The 9,657-nt window shown below is 42.6% G+C and overlaps 1 protein-coding gene across 1 annotated transcript in view; it reads left to right on the forward strand.

Annotated features, from left to right (window-relative positions):
• The first annotated feature begins 923 nt into the window (after positions 1 to 923).
• Positions 924 to 9,657, forward strand: part of KMT5B (lysine methyltransferase 5B) — a 43,949-nt gene continuing 35,215 nt past the window's right edge. The window contains exon 1 of the mRNA XM_015825212.1: positions 924 to 1,037. The gene's annotated coding sequence lies outside the window, so the exon portion shown is untranslated. The remainder of the gene's footprint in view (positions 1,038 to 9,657) is intronic.

Genomic DNA, 9,657 nt, shown 5'->3' on the forward strand with positions numbered 1-9,657 from the left:
TTTTTTCTAGAGACCTTTGCCCCACTCAGGCTTCGGAGGGCTAACTCGTATAAAGGAAGTACGAACAATTGGATCTGGATTCGGATTCCTTCTTCCTGCGGTCTCTATACGGAGCCACATTAGGAATCTCGAATCCCGGGGACACGTATCCGAGTAACTCGCGGCCAGGGAGCTGCCTTCGCCTTGGCCGGTCTCAGTTTATGGCAGATGAATGAGGCTGCCAACGCGAAGCCCCGAGCCGGCCTGATGGGTTTCGCCAAAACTCGGGTTTATTTAAAGGGCTGGAGGGGAGGGAGCAGGGCGGATTGATTTTTAATGGATTTCTTTCGGCCCCCTCAAACTATACTAAACATCCCTTGTTTATCCGTGTATCCCTCCGCTTCGAATCTTGCGAGGGATATGTAACCGTGTGGGCAATGTTCTTCCGCCTCCCACAGAGGTGTCGGGACTGCAGAGGCGATGCTTGGCTGATACCTCTCTTCGGCTCCTCGAGTTAAAACCGTAGACTATAAGGTAAGACTCTCTGTGGTGATGTATTCCTCCGCTCTCGCAAAAGAGGTCCTCTCCCTGCCTGGAGTGTTCCTCCGCCTTCTCGGAGCGCACAAGCAGGAGGCGTTTCTTATGGCTGTGTGAGGAAACCAGGGGGCCTAGAGGAAAGACAAAAGACTTTTGCGCACAGCAGGATTTCGCCCGCGCTGGTTTGCTGGAGGTGACGGGCTTTCTTCCTAGAAGACTCGCAACGTGCCGCGGCCCCGTTATAGCGCTGCAGGGTCGTTGTGTGCGGCCTCGGGGACTTCTTCTCGCGGACGCGGCGGATGGATCTCTAGGTAGCGTTGCTCGAGTTCATTCGCCCTCCGGTGCCGCCATCTTGGATTTTAATCCGCCATTTTTCCCCCCTTGGAATTATTTTTATTATTATTTTTTATGATTAATTTTTTTCCGCCTCTGGTTGGGAGTCTCCACCTCGGCGACAGAGGCTTTGGAGTCGGGGGCCGCGGGTATCGAGCAGGACGGCAGGGCCCGGTGGCAATCGGGAGGTGAGTGCTTCGCGTGGACGAAAGGGGGGGCTGGAACTGGCACACGGGCAAGGGCCCCACTCCTTCCGGGGAGGGGGCGGGAGGGAGAAGCGAGGCCCGCTGGGTTGGGCCTGGCCTGGGGACAGGGAGGCGTGGGGGGGGGTTGTTTCTCGTAGCTGAGGAGAAAAGGGGTCCTCGCAGAGAAAATGGGGGGAGCACCTTTATGTCCCGTGGGGCTCGGCCTAGGAGGGGTCCATTCCCTCTCCCCGGAGAGAAGGACAATGCGATAGGGAGTGGGGCTGAGGGGAGGGCCGGCCGAGGTGAGAGGGCAGCGGGGAGAGGGGGGGGAGCCAGGCGATGCTCGGCAGAGCTCCGAGGGAAGGAACCGGGCCTCCCTCGCAGGGCCGGGGGCGCCTGTCAAGCTGGAGGAGGCAGCGGGAGCCCGGTGGTATCGTGAGAGACGGCTGCCAATTAGCGACCCCGACTCGGCGCACCCCCTTGTGGGCTTCCATATGATGCCCGCGGCTGCTTTGGGTCATTTCCTGCGCTTGGCGTCTCCAAGGAGCCGGAGAGACTTCGGCTGAGCTCCCTCCCTGGGGGTTAGGCCTCGGGGGGGGGGTTTCGCTTCAGCGCTGGCTTTTGAGGGTACGGATCTTCGGATGGGCTGTTCCCGGAAGAGCGGAGTCTGGGAGCCTGCAGTTCGTAGGAAAAGGGCCGGAGGGTAGCGGTCGTGGGCCACTCGCGGCCGAGACTCCCGAACCACCCGCTCGGGATTTAGTAGCTCTGACAGCTGACATTCCTGCGCTCCTGAGGCATTTCGGAGAGTCAGGCCAGGGCGGGATTTCTCTAGGAGGTTCGTAAGCCTGTTTTCGTTCCGAGTGGTCGTTATTTTTCTAACGTTTCGGAGAGGGCTGGGTTGTCGTGCCCGAGGCAGAAACAAACATGACTGGACCGGGTAAGGGTTGACTGTTGGAGGAGCTGGCCGCCCCCGGCCGTTGAGGAAAGCCAGAGGCCTCCTGTAGGGGGCGCTGGTGGTTTAGAAAAGAGTCTCAAAGTAGAAGGGACTTTAACATCTCCATGGTCCCGATGGAGCTGTAAGAGAAATTCAGGCTATTCCTTGTCAATGATAAGGATTGTTCAATACTGGATATGCATTTGAAGTGGTATTCCCCGTCTTGTAGAATGAAACTCTGACTGACCGGGAAGATAATTGTTGGGAAAAGAAAGAATGTAACAGCCCCTTTTGATTATTGTGAATCGGCATCCTATTGTTTTTGGTTCTTAACCGTTCCATATTTTTTCCCCTAAAAATGTTTGTTTCAAAGAATACTATACTTGCTAACACAATTCGATGATAACATCAGCAAGACAGCAGCATGTTTACTGAGAAGAAAAAATGTTTTTGTTGTCTAGCAGTTTGATTAAAGTTGATAACTTACTGTGCCATAGCGCGAAATAGAAATAGATACAGCGATATATCACAAAATGGTTTGGAAAATAATTGTTTTTAGACAGTATTTTAGGGCACTTGACGTTACTCAAAAGCTTGCTGGGATATTTAGAGGAGAAGGCATATAATGTTGAATAAGCATTTCTAAAAGACTTGTTCAAATATTGCTGATATTGCCCTATGGGGTATAGCTATAAGCAGACTCTGAACTGTATTATAATAACCGAGGGTGTGCTTTCAGTCAATGCAGGATACAAATAAATATCACACTAGCAGATCTAATCCAGTATTCTCTATTCTGGAATCTACATATAAGAAACACTGGAAGATGCAGTCCCTAAAGCATCTGAAAGGCACCAGTTATGAAAGATAAGCTTAATCTGTGCTTTGCAGCAGGAGTGTGTGTGAGAGATGATATTTGTATTATTTTTCAATACACAGAAATCCCATGGCCAATTAGTACAATATGAAAAATGTACCCAAAATATAAAACGTTTGAAAATTATTGCTATAAATGGAGCCATATTTCATTCTTCCAAAATAAGGGCTAAGGGAGCCTGTGAAATCATAAAGTTGTGTGATGACTGGATTGTCAGGCTAACAGTGGAGACTTAGCATGGTAAAATGCTTTGCCATGAAGAGAAAAAAATATAGAAAATCAACACATTAGGAAAGACTAGGCTAAAATGCTTGTTCTTCAGCTAATGTTTTCTCTATATGAATAGTTGAATGTCAGAACATTAAAAATATATGAATCCCACCTGTTGTCTAAAGTGATTTGTCCAAATAGATATGATTTTAAATTTCTTTGGGTCAAGTAAGTCAAAAGGTTCTAGGAAAGATAAAATTAGGCCTTTTATTGTAGATATATAATGTTTGGAGCTGTGTAGAATTTGAAAAGTTTAGTTGAAGATGTCTGTCATGAAATTTGAATATTATTTGGATAGCTTCTATTTATTTACAGATGTATTCACTTCATGGATGGTAGCGTAATCATGAAATTTAAAATACCTGCACAATCTACACTTTTTAAGATGTCCATGCCATTTTAACTTTGTCTTTTTGAATCTTTGTTCCAAATGCAAACTTTTTGTTCATATTACTTTAAAATTAGGCTGTTTGGTGAGATGTTGCTTTTTTGTATTTAAATAAAATATCTTATAAAACAATGCTAGCCATTAAAAAAACAAAATCCGTTTGTGTGTAATATTACTATTAATTCAACTTAAAGTTGTAAAATGTTGTGTAAGCTTTAAGTTCTCTAGAAGATTCTTATTCAAGCTAGATAGTAAACAAAGAGATGGGGAAGTCACTGGTCTTGTATGTGTGCATTAATAACAGTTTTACTAAACAAAGAAAAATATACCTATTTTTTCTTCTTTGTCAAATAGGTGCAAACCAAATTATTATTAATGGTTTCACATAGATAGATATAGATAGCATTATACTTGAGTTTCACAATGTATTATATTTGGTTTTCTTTGTTTTAATTTCTCAGTGGTGTGCATGGCTATAATTTCCATTATTCCATTTTTTAAAAATGTTTCTTTTGTTTCATAACCTATGCAAATTATATTAAACATATTTATAAATGTTGTTAGGCAGATATATATTGCATTTTAGGTAGATCTTAAGGTAGTTTTTTTTTCTTTTGAGAATGTGACCTACTTTTGAATTTCAGCATTTATTGGAATGATTCTCTTTTTTATGTACCTAACTTGTAAATATAGTAAGAATTTTGAGATTTGGGGTGGGTTTTTTTGTTATTTTTTGTTTTGTTTGCAATCTGCAATTTAAAAATATTTCATGGTTCTAATTTATGTATATTGATTAACAGGGTATCATGAAATTATGATTGTGTACAATGGGGCATTATCTTTATTAGGAGTGGTATTAATGTTAGTGAAATGAGTAAGCGTTTAGATTCTTCATAATGCTTAATTAGTCAATATTAAACAAATGGTTCTGGCAGTTATGTTAACACTGCATAATATGCTGACAGAACTCTGCTACGTATATTTTAAGTTTAGCAAATTAGGCAAATCCAACCTATTGTCTGTCTTCGTTTCCCATACCGTGTCTCCCCCCAAATAAGTCTTATTTTCTCTTTTGCCTCCTTTTTGGGGGAGGGGGTGTCTTTTCCACTCACCTCCTGCACCAACATCCCTGCCCAGCCGGCCCACTTCTTCTGGGGCCAAAGGAACACCTTCATTCTGCAGCTGAGAATGGAGCTCCAGCCTGCATTTCGCAGTCAAAGGCCTTTCCGGAAGGCCACTGCAGCCAAGAACTGAGCTATGGATTCAATCCATAGCTCAGTTCTCAGCTGCAGTGGCCTTCCAGAAAGGTCTCTGATTGCGAAATGCAGGCCTGAGGATGCCGCAGAAGAAGTTGGCCGGCAAGGAGAGGCCTGGCCTGGCTTGGCTGCAAGGTATGTGGGTGCAGGGCGCATGCGGCAGCTCCACACCTCCTCCCCCAACCTAGCTTGATTTTTAGGTTTGTGCCTTGCCCAAAACATAGGGCTGATATTTGGGGTAGGGCTTATATTAGACCCATCCCCAAAAATCAAACTAGGGCTTATTTTTGTGGTAGGTCTTACTTTCGGTAGTTCCCTAAGAGCTTCATTGTTACATTGTTAGTTAATTAATTCCATTGTGATTCAGAGGCTTGCAAGTTTACAAATCTTCTCTTTTCTGCCAACCTTTTTATGGATCTGATACATTCTTTAGAGAAACCATACTTATAGTAGATGTGGTAATAATGACTTATAATAACCTTTTTCTATGCCACCTTGGTATTCCTTGTGAATATGCCGGCATAATATAGCAGTGCTAATTTAATGTTCATAAATTTGTTAGTATGATGTTACAAAGACCAGAAGTTTCATTGCTGAGCTATGCAATTGTAAAGCTTGACTTCACATGACCTCATCACTTAGCAATGGCAATTCCAGCAGTCGCAGTTGCTGTGTTTAACCAAATAACCATTCCGATCCAAACCATTCCTGGCTTGGTCCCTCCAGTCCAGAACCTTTGGTATTGGATGTGGTTGTACTTCACTATTTGAGACTGGTATGGACTTGGTCCTCCTGGATTTGCAGCTACTGCTCAATAGTAGGTGGCTGCCTGACCACGATTTTATTTTGTGTGTGAAGCTAACTTGTAGTCATGGTTTCCATTTTTTGGTGATAATATATTGTCTAAAGTTTATAATTTATGTGGGATAGAAGTATTATTCAGATTTTTAAAAAAGTATGAGCCAGTTGGATGTAGCAATAAAGATGCTGGACTAGAAACTAGGAGACCATCTACGGTATTTATATATTCTTGTGTCTTTTGTTTGTAACCTTCATTTGGAAAAATTATTGAACCAGGGTAACTCAGAAGACCTAACATACAAAATACTCCCATGGGAATGAAATTTGGGAAGGTCTTGGCCACTTTATTGCCACTGCTCCTTTCAACTACACTTTCTGTAGATTGTGTGGTGTAGAGGGAAATGGTAAAGCCATATCTCTATTTTATTTCTTGCTTTTTTCTGCCCCCTTGCTGGCAGCAAGGCCCAACAGGCAAACAGCAATTGGCTGGTTTAGAACTGAACCTGTACATAGTATGCTTAGGTGTGTGTCATGTATGTGTTTCACTTTGAGAGCGGGCAACTAAATTTCATTGTTGATGTATGCTTATCTCACCTTAAGCTGAAATTTGAAAACTCTTTAAGAGTGGTGGACTGCAAGGAAAGGACAAAGGAGCAACTCAGATGGCTGCTGGTGAGGTAGGGTTTGGTAGATGGAAGTGGTTGACATGGGGTCTCCCTGAACCCCATGGGATTGAAATTTGATAAAATCATAGCCACTTCACAGGTCAGTCAGCTACAGTCACATGATCATCATTTCTGACATTTCTTGCCAGCTTCCTACAAGAAAAGTCATTGGGGAAGCTTGTAGGAAGTGGAAAGTTTAGATAAGGAAATATCCCTGAAACAATTACTGAATGGGTCATGGATTATCTAGTGCAGGGGTCCCCAACCCCCAGTCCGTGGACTGGCACCGGGCTGCAGCATGCCAGAAACCGGTCCGCACAAACAAGCAAAGCCCCATTTGTGATTTTGATTTGTGATTTTATTAGATTTATACCCCGCCCTTCTCCTGGCGGACCCAGGGCGGCTTACAGCAAGCTAAAAACAGATAAAGACCCTACAAACACCATTTTAAAATATAATTAAAAGAAATATTAATTTTGCTGTTTCATTTAAAATTTTGTTAACACCCAATATAAAATCAAATTAAAATCCAATCTAAAATACCCCTCAGGCCAGCCCCGCTAGCTGGAATAGCCATGTCTTGAGGGCGCGGCGGAAGGAGGGGAGATCCGGAATGACCCGGATCTCTGNGGCAACCACAGCCACTCAGTCTTGGAAGGGTTGAGTCTGAGTCTGTTTCTCCCCATCCAGACCCGCACGGCCTGGGATGCAGGCAATACATGAAACCATGCCTCCTCCGGTCCACAGAAAAACCTCTCTGGTTCCTGGTGCCCAAAAGGTTGGGGACCTCTGATCTAGTGCAGGGCTTTTCAACCTTTTCATCCATTGTACCACTTTTAAGATATGGCAACGTATGAGTACCACCAGTCGCCTAGCAAGGTGTCAAAAACGTGATGACCCAAAAAAGAAAAAGAAAAAAAGTGATAAAATACACATAGTCCTCGACTTACAACAGTTCACTTAGTGACTGTTCGAAGTTACAATGGCACTGAAAAAAGTGCCCCCCAAGCCACAGCCGAGCAAGACACCTGCCTGCCTGCCCGGTGGCGCTCTTCCTCCTGTCCGAGGTTTTCATTGTTGTGAGCATTTCTGTTGAGGATTGGCAGCTGGGGTGTGGGGTAGGGGGTATTTGGTTTTTATTCCCCCCATCTGCTGGGTGGTTGCAGCAGGTTTTGATCACTTCACATTATCCTGTGACACTGTGACCGTCATAAATATGAATCAGTTGCCAAGCATCTGAATGTAAATCACAAGACCCTGGAGATGCTGCAACATTCCAGCTGATCGGCATTTCTTCTGGGCTCAGCGGAAGCGCCAGGATCAGTGCTGCTTTCCAGCTGATTGGTGCTTCTTCAGGGCTCAGCAGAAGCACCAGGATCAGCGCCGAGCTCCAGCTGGAGCCTGGCGCTAATTCTGGCGCTTTCGCTGAGCCCTGACAGCCCTGCAGCTCCAGCCATCTCTCACTCAGCCTTGTGCGGTATTGCCACCGGTTCAGCTCATTCCCCTCTCCCACTATCACTTTTCTAGGATGGTCGCGTACCACCTGCCAGGTGCCAATGTACCACAGGTGGTGCCCGTACCACTGGTTGAAAAGCCCTGGTCTAGTGAGGTCTAATTTTGCCGTAGGCATGGAAGACATATGGATAACTTTGGGTCAGTCACTTTCTCTCATCCTTAGGCAGTGGCAAACCACTTGCAAAAACGTTGCCAATAAAACTGGACTTGTATGCATGGATTTGTCTATGTAGCTGCCAGAAGTAGAAATTTAGAAGCCCACAAAGCATTATCTTTGGAAATATATTCCAGTGAAATAAATGAGATTCTGATGTTAATATGAACATACAGCTGTATGAATGTTTAAAGTTTTGTTATAGCTGGTGTTGAGCTTTGATGCATACTTGTAATCTGTCCCACATGTAGCCTGTAACAACATAACCAACCTGTCTTTCCCTCTCATCGCAGCCCAATTTAAATCCTTTATCCATAAAATTACTCTTTATATCTGGAGAAATGAGCTCATTTATATTAAATACAAATTAAATAAAATCATTAATATGTTAGAAAAGGTGTTCCCAGACTTGTGATTTTTCCTATCATAGACCAATATGGGTTTCCCCCCCAAAAAATATCTTATAGCAATGGTCAGTGCAACACACGTTTCATACAATTCTTTTTTAAATTTATATCTCACTTTTGTTACTTATTTTGTACTAGCTGTACCCGGCCACGCGTTGCTGTGGCTCAGACAGGTTAAATGTTTTTACCTGTCACAGGTGTGACATCTATATAATAGTAGGTATATAAAAACACGCGCGTATTCGAATGCAATGTTGTGTCAATATTTCAAAGCAATCGGTGAAGAACTTTTGGAGATTTAAGATTTTGAACAAACGAACATTTACATTTTTATTTTTATATATTAGCTGTACCCAGCCACACGTTGCTGTGGCTCAGTCTGGTAAAAGCGTGTTTGCTTTTACGTCCAACAGATGGCGCTGTTTTTCAAAAAAAGCATGTTTTTACCTGTCACAGGTGTGACATCTATATAATATAGGTATATAAAAACACATGCGTATTCGAGTGCAATGTGTCAAAATTTCAAAGCAATCGGTGAAGAACTTTCAGAGATTTAAGATTTTGAACAAACGAACATTTACATTTTTATTTATATAGATAAGAAGATAAGATAAGGCTTTCCTCTATTATTTAGTTCCAAACTTGAATGACTCATGCAAGCTGAATCTCTGTCCTTATATTCCCTCATTTGTTTCTATTAAGGTTTCAATACATATATCCACCAATAACATATTATAACACTTGTAATAATATAATAAATTAAAAACTGACAATAACATGAATATGTTTTCTTACAGAAACCTGTTCAGGACCAATTCTTCCACAAATTGCTAATTCTGTTTATTTGTGTTAAGGTCTTAGGCAGCTGTTTCAAAGTGGTTGTTGTTTTTTCAAAAATGGTTAGCACAGCATTTTTATTAACAGAATTCATTTAGAAGAAAAGGATGAGTTACAAGAATTCCAGAAACATATTATCAATAATGCTCATGTTTGGGCAGAGATATTAGTTGTTGGTTTTCTAAACACAAATATGTAGGTTTTTTTATCATTTTCCTCAATAAATCAGTAAACAAGTATGATATTTGTGACCCATTTGTTTAATTGGATTCTTTTTATCTGGTTTCAGAACATGGGCATGGAAGAAAAGGAAAGAAGTGAAAAAAGTAGCCTGTAGGTACTTGGGAAAGAAAGTATATATTGTGTATAAAAGGCATTAGAAGGTAATTTCCCAATAAATTGCTGGAAAAATGACTAAAGGAATGCTAGTAGGAATATTGTACAGATTTGTATGATAGTGATGTATTCAAGAGTGGAATTAAAATGAATGCTAGGGAAACAAATACAGTCCAAGAAAAA

Source organism: Protobothrops mucrosquamatus, unplaced genomic scaffold (genome assembly GCF_001527695.2).
Source record: "Protobothrops mucrosquamatus isolate PMUCROS unplaced genomic scaffold, P.Mucros_1.0 scaffold2546, whole genome shotgun sequence".
NCBI lineage: Eukaryota > Metazoa > Chordata > Lepidosauria > Squamata > Viperidae > Protobothrops > Protobothrops mucrosquamatus.